The sequence below is a fragment of the Protopterus annectens genome, chromosome 1.part1 (genome assembly GCF_019279795.1).
Source record: "Protopterus annectens isolate FY-2018-M chromosome 1.part1, PAN1.0, whole genome shotgun sequence".
Classification (NCBI taxonomy): Eukaryota; Metazoa; Chordata; order Ceratodontiformes; family Protopteridae; genus Protopterus; species Protopterus annectens.
Genome location: NC_056726.1, coordinates 1,783,436,227 through 1,783,448,032, shown reverse-complemented (window position 1 = coordinate 1,783,448,032; position 11,806 = coordinate 1,783,436,227). Strand labels below are relative to the sequence as shown.

Sequence of the window (11,806 nt, the reverse complement as noted above, 5' to 3'; positions counted from 1 at the left end):
AATGAGGTTTAGGTCGCTGGAGCATGTGGTGCTGAGGGACTGGGATTTCTTTAGATGTAGCATTTCTAACAGAGCTGGGTCAGACATGGCTTTGTAAGTCAAGCAAAGATCGCCTCTAAGTAGGCGATATGAGACAGAGAATAGCTGGATTCTTTTGAGTCTGTCCATGTAGGACATGTGTTTAATGCCTAGGATCTTCTTCGTGAGGTACTTCTGTGGCCTCTCCAGCTGTTGCAGGTGACTAGTGAGGTACATGCCAAATGGGGCATTGTAGTCAATGATTTGTCTAATGAGGGAAGAGTAGAGACAGACAATGTCCTCCTTCTTCCTTGATGCAAAATCCTTGGTAATGAGATGTGCCACATAGAAGGACTTTCTGACCACAGTGGCAATGTGGTGGTCGAAGGAGAGGTTGCTGTCAACCTGCATCCCCATATCTCTTATAACACCTTCTGTGTTCAGTGGGCTCCCATCGATGTGGCAATTAGTGGGAACTGAGTTTTTACCAAAGGAGATGACAACACATTTTTTGGCATTAAGCTTAAGGCCATGGCTTCAACACCAGCCACTGGTCTCAGTGAGGCCTTGCAGTCATCTGCAAACTTGATCAGTCAGAGTCCCTTTGTGCTGGCCTAAACTTCTGAGAAGTAGATGCTGAACAGGAGAGGACCCAGGACTGATCCCTGTGGGACTCCACTTGTGACTGGTCAGCAGTCTGACTTGGAGTCTACTACATTCACAATGTGTGTTCTATCTTTGAGCCAGTTTGCAACCCACCTAGTGATATAAGGGCTGATGCCTAGTTTGCTGAATTTATCAATAATTCCTGAGTGAGGAATGGTATCAAAGGCATTGCCCAGATTGAGGTACGCTGTATGGACTGTCTTACCTTCATCCACAGCCCTGATGACTGACTCGAAGAAGTCAACCAGGTTGAGCAGGCATGATCTCCCTTTCACAAAGCCAAATTATATGGGGTCTAGAGTTTGGAGATTTCCTATATCTTTTTTAACCAGGTCCATGATGATGTGCTCCATAGCTTCACATATCAGACTCATCAGGCTAAAGGAGTGATAATTCCCAGGGTCTGTAGTTGCTCCCCCTTTATGGAGAGGGATGACTAGTGCCATTCGGTAGGGACAAAGCCTCAGGCGAGGCTATGACTGAACAGGGCACACAGATGTGGTGCCAGTTCACTTTGTAGTTCATGTAGAACACAGTCAAGGATATTGTCGGGTTCCATGGAAGCTGTATTCTTGGCATCTTTCTTATCTTGCAAGTCTTCTTCTTCATTGTTTATTTTATTCCTGCCCTGAACTTTGTAGCTACATATTTTGGTTCTTATTGGAAGACGTTATCCTACCTTCTGGCTTTCTTTTCTGTTTTTTTTTTTAATATTTTTTTATTCTTCCTAGTCTTTAACCTTATTTTCCTCTTGCAGTCTCATGCTTCAGCAATGTTACCCAAAACATACAGCAGATCTTGCCCACTAGAACAGACACAAGGTATCTGTTGTTGCCAGTTACTGAGTTATGTGTTATTAGGTCTGTAAGGAAGGAGCAGACTAAGAGGGTAAAGGCTGTCTGTCTGCTGTTGATGAGATAATGTGGGATAATTACTGCAGTGGAAACTTTAGGCCAGGGCATTTATTAGGTGACTTCCCCTTTACTTGTGCCAGGGATTGCATAACAAAATATGTAGATGTGTATAAGAAAATTCAAATCATTATTAACCTCCCTTCATACATGCATGCAAAGTTAGGGAAAGAAATTTGGATTCATTCATCATAGTACACACCTACTAGATGTTTTTTAGAAAAGTCACATTTTAACTTTATCACAAAGGGCTAAGAATACAAATGGAGATCTACTGAAAAGGCAATGATTTTATGTATGAAATATAATAAACTTAAATAATAATATTTTCAGTACCATGATCTATGTTCAAATGATCTTATTTTGGGAATATAAATAACTTTATTGGCCTGCCAAAGTAAAATGTCTGAAAAAGTTATGATTCATTTAATCAACATTGTATAGGTAGCTGTAAAAGTTCATTTCTAGTCAAGAACAAGATTAGACAGGGATTAAGACATGTTTTAATGTCTAATAAAATTTAATCAATAATAATAATAATAAAACTTTGAGAAAAGTTCAGAGAAGCTAACTTTGGAGATCTAGATGCATATTCCAAAGAATATTGAATAAATAATAATAAGTGTAACTTGTAAACAATAAAAGAGACATTGACATTTATTTATGTTAAAGAGAAGAACAAGATGTAAAGAATGAATTGTAAGAGATAATGGAAGGAGAGTAGAAACTTGCTTTGTTGGATGGTTGGAAGAAAGTATGGTTTGTATATATTTTACAAAATGAATACAATTAGATACAAATATGTAAACTAACTAATTTATGGTTAATCATTGATACTTAAACTGTAGATTAGAGTGTGTATTTCTAATTATGGCTATATAGGGATATGTTTTGTTAGCCTAATAGGTTATTAACTTACTGTAATTTTTTGGAACATTTACATTAAAATTATAATAACCTGAATCCTAAAAAATTGATTTATGCCTATCTAAGTGTGAAAAGGCATACTTTTGAGTTGTATAGGAAAGTGATGCAGGTGTCAGCATCATAGCCACAAAGCTAAGTTTCTCTCATTTCTTATTAGCAGCCCCCAAATCCTCCCTCACAGTGCCTCTGTCTCTAACATTCTGTAGGCAGATAAAGTACAGCTGCGGTCTGTTCCCTAAATGGTGGCGCATATGCTTGTAATATGGGATAAAAGGAAAAGCAGTAGACAATGCAGAAGGAATAACTCATAGACAATACTGATCTGTGATTCTACCATGGTCAGAATTCCTTCCTAGGGGAACTGCAGCAACGCTGTCTGTACCTTGTGCTTTGTGCTATTGAGTTTCTTGCAGCTATACTAAAATAAACGTTATATTGGTACTAAATTACTTCATAGTGAATGATAGTGTATGTAACTTTATTGGATGCAGATGGACACCATATATTTCAAGTGTTCTGATTTTCAGGACCACCCCTGATTAAAAATAATGATCTGGCTTTCCTAAAAATCACTGATTTCTGAGAAACAATGGTTGATTATAGTCAATGAAGAATGACAATCATTATAATTACATTCACAGCTTTCAACCTCTCAGTGCTAAGTCCAGAAAGCTGTTCGAATGACAGGTTTTACATTAGCTGGCATTTCTGAAGGAAATGATAGCTGAATCTCAAATGTCTGTCGTTATTTAGTAATTGCAATATTCCACGATTTGTCTGAAAGCCACAACTTTTATTTATGAAGCAAGATCAAAAACACTGTAATTCAGGTACATTCTTTGAAGTCAGGGGCAACTGAGAGCTATTGATATAGGCTTCTTTTACTGCAGAAGATCCGTGCAATTTCAACATTTCTTAACTTGCCGGCTTTTAAAATCATCAGCATCAATACGTATCCCCGGTTAGGGATGCAAGACGTTGACAGTTATGAATGGCACCGTATGCGTGAAAAAGTCGGGAATGAAAATTCTCTAAAGTTGTCAGCTTGACCTCCAGTACTGCCATTTCTTGACTCTTTAACGCCATCTCGGAGACAGTCGTTATTTTACATGAGCAGTTATTGTGCTTGTGAGCTACTTCGGCCGTGCTTGTTGTAGACTTTCGGTGGTGGAAACTTAAGAGAAGAGGCGCTAGCAGAGATGAACTACTGTCTGAGCGTAGGCGGGGGAGTGGAAGGGGGAGGTGACAGCAATGAGCAGAGAAGCAGGCAGTGCTGAGAGAGCAGGGAGACCCTCAGGATCAGAGACGTTAGCAGACTGCAACCTATAGAGCATGAGATGCTGCTAGGCTTATCAGCGGCGGGATTACACAGAACCACACGAATCGATACCTCAAGCCCTGACCTAGGAGGAAACCCAAGCACTCACCCCTTCCCAATGTGCGTGATGCAGGCAGCTACCCTCCAGGTAAGAAAGCATATAAGGATGCTAATAAAAACACGTTTAAAGATCGTGCGGTTTAACCTACGTTTTATAGGCTGGGGGACGGCGGTATTTACAGAGGTAGATAGTAGGTATCAGAGAAGTTCTGCGGCAGACTCTAGGGGATAATCAAGCATGGATAGCTGCAGTCCACCTCAGATATGAGTCCTGTTTGCTGACAACACATCACAGATCTGGAAATGTTTGTTAAAACTGTGTAAATTTCATTTTATAGTAGCTTACACTATAATAATATATATTTGCAGTACCCAACCAGTCTGTGCTTGGATTTAGTTAAGAGGCAATCACCTTCTGTGGACTGATTTCAGTAAATAGGATAATGCTACATGAAATCGTGAAATCGGTGTGTGTTGGTTACCCATGCGTGTTTGTGTCATGTGTGGGTTGCAAGGCCTGGGGGCGGTATCCTTGGACCACTAAGAAGTGCTGTTAGACCGTATGCAATAGTGTCGTTGTTCCCCGTCACTAACATGTCACCTTACTTGTTGTGATATTTATGTTAAGTAACACAGGTTAGGCTGACAGTAAAGCTTAAGTGGTTACCTGTCCGATAAGCATTTTTCAGAATTAATGAATCACGGGAACCGTGGCCGTTAATATGTCACAAGTGGTAGGCGTTTGAAGCAGCAGGGAATTAACCGAATGATCCATAGCTCTTCATCAGAAGCACTGTTTGTGTAAATATTTGCACACACCTGTCGTAATCTTTGGAAAAAGTGATAAACAGCATACAGAAAATAAACAGCAATCAAGTACAGGATCAGTGAGTTAGTTGCTGCTGGCTTGTGTAGAATGGGACCAGCTGATGCTGTGACTGTAATCTGCGAGTCTGTGAATGTGTGGGAGGCAGACTAGAGGTTGATTTATGTAATAATTAAGAAATAACTGTGATGATGTAACTGGGTTTATGCAGCCAAAAACTGCATTATTGTTTCCTGTCCAGTAAACAAGCGGTAACGATAGAATCCGTCCTCTTGAACAGTTCATGTTCTTGTTACATTAAGAACTGTTTCGCCTTCTCCATCCCGCAACAGCAGCTAAACCCTGGCCTTTCCCCTCCAAGTCCCTAGGATTTTTGTCATCATAAGGTTAATTTCCGTTTCATTCTGCTGCAAGCAGGCAGTCGGATCCGGGAAATGCCATCCCTCTAGCGGAAATCCTGCCTTCTCGTGCCGGCTTGTTGATGCATATGAAGGTATGCAGGATGGTGAAACTTTTTTTTTCTGAGAGGATTCTGTATGTTTGTGTGAAGCAAGGCCCTCTATTTCTAAGAATTTACCTGAAAAAAAAGCCCAAATATGTTTATGGGGGGGTATTCACTGTATTCAGTGTGCCTGCATACTCATGTTATTTTCCAGAAATAAGAAGGTGTAAAATCAAGAAAACTATTGAAAGTTGGAAGCAAGAAATGAAATGGATAGTATAAAAATGAATCAGGTACTTAAGAACAATAAATACTGGGTAATGTAGCCAGGATTTTGGAACTGTACAGCATCTTCTAGACTGTTCCCCCTTCCACCTACTTGGCATTTGTTTATCCTGCCTTTAACAAAACTGTATTGATGAACTTCCAAAGTTAAGAAATTTTAGACATCCAGATTAATGAGTTCTGAGATAATACATTCTATAACTTTACGTATAAAACTAGTAAGACTAATGGACTACATTCCCTTATTGGGTCATCTTTGTATAGTGACATTACAGTGGCTGTTTTCCAGTCTTCAAAAATTTGTCCAGTGGAGAGACAGAGATTAAAAACATGAAGAAGAGATTCAAATAGGCCATATTTGGTACTGATAATCAGGCAACCTGCTATGTTATTAGGGCCCATGGAGGAGATGTTTGTAGCTTTTGAGATGACTGAGTGTACTTCAGTAGTAATTTCAGGGGGTGGTTGGGACTATGGAATGTGAAGTTGTTATAACTATAAGTGGATTAAAATTTGCAGTAAATTTATCAGTTAGGACATTAGCTATTTCCTTTGGGTGACAATGGGCAATATTATTGTGGACTAGCTTTGAAGATTTCTAGTTGTTCTTAAATTCTTGACATAGTGTAACAAAGATTTGCAGTTGCTTTTGGCTTCATATGGTACCCTTAAGCTCTTTGCTAGTTTCCAAGTATGCTGTTAAGGTAGGTAGAATGAGCCCTCTTATAAGCTTTAAGTAATTTGTATCACTCACTGTGTAGTTTATTTGTAAAGGCATTCTGTCGTAAGACCTTGTTTTTAAGTTCTCATTGTATTTGGTGTGGTCTTATCAATCCAACTGTTTAACTTACAACAGAAGTAAGTTCTCATTGTATTTGGTGTGGCTAGTCAGTAACTTTAGCAGTTGAGTTTGTTGAAGGAGGATTTAAGTTAAATTTATTTAGGTTATTAAGTATTTGAAGAAGGTTTGCTTTTGAGACATATTTAGACACATAGGTCATTGCAGGGGAAGTATCACTGCTTTTTAAAGGAAAATGTCTCTGATTTATGGTTTGATTTAATGAAAAATGATGATAAAGAAGTAACCATACTACAACTGCCAATAGTTTGAGGACATGACAGACACTATGTCCAGGAACAGAGCACTCATTTTCATTGCTTTGGAACCATGTTTCTCTAACTACATATGCTGAAGTTGCAGGAGGGCCTCAAGTTTGGCCATTGTTTTGTTAAGATGCTTGGCACTGAGTAGAACAACCTTAATGCATTCTGAATGAGACTTTACTAGGTTGGAATGTCCAGCAGACAGACTTTGCCTAAAAGGCACTATGGGGGCAACAGAATTAAAAACATTGGAAGCAGTGATGCACACAATCTCTGGCAAAGATTTGCCTCAAGCTGACACATGCAGGATCCCCTTTGAATGACATCAGCTACATAGACAATTATTAGAGCCAGTAATCTTGTTTTTGAGTTTCAGAATTATTCTCTGTGATTTCAAAATACCATTCAAGACCAATGTCTTTCCTGCCTCTGACGTGTATATATACATATACATATCAAGATTAATTATATCCTTCTGCATGTCTGTCTATGTAGAGCATCTAATTTAATTTATTCCCACATGGACCACTACCAGGTCATAACCATATATGCCAGGATGGCAGAATCTATGAACCCTTGTTCTGTTTCAGATCTTGACTAGAAAGACCATTACCTTATTCTTATTCATTCTCATGAGGGTGATGTCTGCATGCTTGACAACAGAGTTATCTATTACTAAAGCATTACTGTAGGAGGAGGCAGACTCAGTCATTGCTAGGGGAATGCAGGATGAAAGTGGATGTATTACTGTGTGAACAAATGGATAAGGTTTCTTATTCCATAATCTGGAAAGTATTCTGTTAGTAATCTCATCATAAATACTTGCTTCATTTTAACTAGAAGCAACAATAAGCAACAAATAATCAGATATAGGTGAAGTAACTGTAGAGTAATAACTACAGATGGTATAAATGAATACCTCTATGTCTAGTATTTGTAAAGGGAATGTTTAAAATGTAGCAGCAATAGCAGAGCAATTGCATAAGTAACAAAATTATATCACATTAATGTAATTTAGTACTCTCTAATGCAGTACTTTATGGCAGTAGCTCTAAATGTCATAACAGTAGTAATCGGCAACAAGCAGTAGCTATGTAGCAATACCACTGATCAAAATGTGCAATCAGTAAATGAGATAAAAAGTTAATTTGGTTTCTATCTACCTAGTACTAGTAACTGGCAACCATTCAAAATTACCTGAGAAAGTACGATCAGTGGTCCAGTGTTACTTTAGATATTACTATAATGAACAATGCAACAGCAACAAGGTACAACTGTACAATGTTACTTAAGCATAATAACACTATACTCAGCAGAACAACAGTGCTAATTTCAAACATGGAATTATAAATAAAGTGGAGTCAGTGAGTTAATAGGTTAATAAGTAAAAAAAAAGAGACAAAAAGTTTTCACTGTATGTAATAAGACAAGTGTACAATTAATCACAATACAATAACTAGGATGTAGAAGTGGCATATTTTATGAGAGAATTTTTTTTTCTGGAGTCACAATACCTATGTATACTTCGCTGTGTAGCTTTGGTTAACTAAAAATGGTGACGCAGTCAGAAGTGCTTGTTTCCAGTTCTGAACAAGAGGAAGTAAATCCTAATGGCAGTCATTTCATATTGATCCATGCTGCTCTGATGCAACCTGAACTGCTGGAGGGTAAGGAGAAGATTAGTATGTGACTCATAGTTAAATTAATACCATTGCCTCTCAAGATGCTGTGCATGTATTGCATTTATATCCATAGTATGTGACTCATAGTTAAATTAATGCCATTGCCTCTCAAGATGCTGTGCATGTATTGCATTTATATCCATTCTACAGATGAGAGATTAAACCAAAGTCCCATCTGCCTGAGTTGATGGTAGCTGATATTTATCTAAATATCCCACTGCACTTATATTATGAGAAATTCCCTGGTGTCCTGGACAAATTACTCTTAGTCAGTAAAAGTACCACCTCAGGTTTCCCTTCAACAGAGATTACAAGCCTCATGGGATTAAACTGGCCAATAAAATATAAATAAACTGTCCATAAATATGTTGCTCCCTATTGATACAATCTGACTGGATTGGATGTTACAGGCCAGAAATTGTCTACTAAATGTAATACCATCTCCTTTTCTCATTTATATCTGTGGTTGGGCCACATTTATTAATTAATTAGTTTATTAGTTATGTCACTTTGATACAGCCAGTAAAGTAAATATAACAGAAGACAACAGTCTTTCTACATTCTCAAGGTAGTTGACATTACACCTCCACCACACATCACAGAAAAGTATATGCTGACAAAACACAGATTAATTTTCTGCCTATGAACTCTGTACCTGAATTTTCCCATGGGATCAAACTTTAAAGGAGTTTTTATGAATTAAAACTTGCTTCCATATAAAATTTAGTTACTTTATTATCATTTAAATAAAGGTACAATTGGACTACTCTCTTCAGTTAATTAATATGACAGTGATGGATAGTATTTATTTATTTAACATTTGTTTATAATAACATTTCTCTGTTAGAAGAAATACATGCCTGGACATCAAACAACATAAAAAAATGAAACAATTATCCTGTTTGATGTAAACATTAACTGGCTAGACCTCTCCTACAAATCTTCTTCATCCAATATTAACATATATAACTTTACTCAACTAATTACCAGTACAACTAGACCCAAAAGAAACAAAGACAGTGGTTCCATCCTTGACTGGATTTGGTCTCTGACCCAAATAAAAGCTCATCCACAGGCATACTGCCTTTCAGTATCAGTGACCACCTGCCCACCTATATACTACGGAAAACCACTCCAATTCCAAGTCAACACCAATATAAACTAACAAGAAATCTCATCAGTTTTAACCCAACAATCTTTAACGAAACTTTGAAAACCATAAACTGGGATATACTAAAAACCCTTTTTCCGTGATAAAGCCGTTGAGTGCTTCAACTTAACATTTCTCAGGACCCTAAACAATCTAGCCCCACTCCAACAAAAAAAGAGTAAAACTAACCATGCCGTCTGGCTCACTAGATGCACCAGGCAACTAATTAAAGCTCATCCGCAGGCATACTGCCTTTCAGTATCAGTGACCACCTGCCCACCTATATACTATGGAAAACTACTCCAATTCCAAGTCAACACCAATATAAACTAACAAGAAATCTCATCAGTTTTAACCCAACAATCTTTAACGAAACTTTGAAAACCATAAACTGGGATATACTAAAAACCCTTTCCCGTGATAAAGCCGTTGAGTTCTTCAACTTAACATTTCTCAGGACCCTAAACAATCTAGCCCCACTCCAACAAAAAAAGAGTAAAAACTAACCATGCCGTCTGGCACACTAGATGCACCAGGCAACTCATGGCTGCTAGGGACAAATTATGGAAACTGTGGCAAAAAAATAAAAATCCTTCTGATCTCTCACAATTTAGGCAACTCCATAATCAGGTAAAGTATTTAGTCATTAGAGATAAAAAAGAATACTACCTAAGAATTCAAGATAACCATAAACAAAACCCAAAGAAATTATGGAACTCCGTTACATTTCTACTAAACTTAGGTTCTAATAACCTCTGTCCAAATCCAGACAAAACACCTATTATAGTCACTCTCTTCAACTCATATTTTATCAACATCATATCTAATCTCACCGCCACCTTTCCTCAGACTAACTACAATACTAACTCTGTACCTCCAAATCAATCTTCACAAAATTCCACTACTCCCACTCTATCTAGCTTTTCTTTCTCCCCCATTCCTACTGCTACTATAACACAACTGCTTCTCAAGCTCAAACCTGGCACTGATACTCCTGACAACCTACCCCATGAATACCTTGAAATGTTAGCTAAGGCCATTGCTTATCCTATCAGCATACTTCTTAACAGATCTGTAGAAGAGTCCTTTGTACCTAGCATATGGAAAAAAGGCATATATTCTGCCGCTTCACAAAGGTGACAACAACAAAGACATTTCCATATTTTGCCCTATTGCTATTCTCTCCCCTATATCTAAGATCTTGGAAAAATGCATTCATGTTCAACTTCTAAACTGTGTACTGCATAATTGTAGAATAGAGTGTGTGTGTGTGGTACCTTTAAGAAGTGTTTCAAGGACAGCACGTGCATATAAATAGCAAGCACATGCTAGCTTCAGTGCCATTTTGAGAGTGCAGCCAGAGAGTGAGCATGTATGAGTGTAATAGCTAGTTTGCTTATAAGTTTATCTAAGTTAAAGTTATTAAGCCTCAATCCTGATGTGTTTGTACATAATAAAGCTGCTTGAACAGAACCCACAAAGACTTGTCTATTTTATCCTGACTGGACGAGCAACATGGTGTCAACTGGGATTCTAGAGACTGCTTTTCAGAGCTATGAGGTACAGAGATAACAGTGAAGGTAAACTAAGAGAAATGAGCTCGAAAAAAGGCCAGAAATGAACTAAAGATAATGAAAACTTGGACGAACGATTTATTTTATAAAAAAGATAAAATGAAGCATGACAAGGGCACAAGCCACATTATTAAACAAGAGAGAGGCACAAAAGGTTTATTAATTAAACAAAATGTTTAAAATTAAGATATTTGATAAAACAATTATCAGAAAAGCACATAAGGCATTTCAAATTACCTCAGAATTGTAAAACGAGCATGTTTAAAGCAAAATGGGCATGTTTAGAATAAAACAAGCACAAGAAAAGTATAATGGGCATGGAAAGAGATTAAACGAGTAAAATGAATTTAATAAGGGCACATTAAGAATAAATAAAGCAAGGTAACTGAATGTGTTTTGGCAAAGAACTTTGTTTTGGTATAACTACTATTTCGCTTTGTATTCAGGGTATAACTGGAGTTAGTCGAAGTATCTCAAAGTGTGTAAAAGTGCTTACAGTGTTTGCTTATTACTGTGCGTTTATTCTGACGAGTTTATTTGTGCACAAGGTGCAACTATTTTGTGAAGTACAGTCAAAATATAGCCATTTTGAAAAGTTTCTTGTGGTGGGTATGTCTCTTCACAAAGTGCTGTCATTACAGAGCGTTTCTTGCACTGCAAAGGGTTACTTAGCAAAGTACAGTCATTTTGGGGGAAGTTTCAGTAGGGTGTGTACTGGTTATTTGCAAAGTGCAGTTATTTTGAAATATTTCTTACACTGATAAGAGGTGATTATTTACAGTACAGTGATTTCAAGAGTATTACAGTGCCTGAGAGATTTATTTTGCAAAGTTCAGTTATTCA

At 37.6% G+C, this 11,806-nt stretch overlaps 1 protein-coding gene across 7 annotated transcripts in view; it reads left to right on the top strand.

Moving 5' to 3' along the window:
* Positions 1-3,664: 3,664 nt before the first annotated feature.
* Positions 3,665-11,806, top strand: part of FGR (FGR proto-oncogene, Src family tyrosine kinase) — a 2,305,304-nt gene continuing 2,297,162 nt past the window's right edge. For 3 of the 7 annotated variants that reach the window (XM_044084592.1, XM_044084559.1, XM_044084566.1), the window contains exon 1: positions 3,669-3,988. The gene's annotated coding sequence lies outside the window, so the exon portion shown is untranslated. Of the gene's footprint in view, positions 3,989-11,806 lie in introns of all 7 variants that reach the window. The other 4 variants (XM_044084601.1, XM_044084584.1, XM_044084628.1 and 1 more) reach the window with 3 other exon arrangements.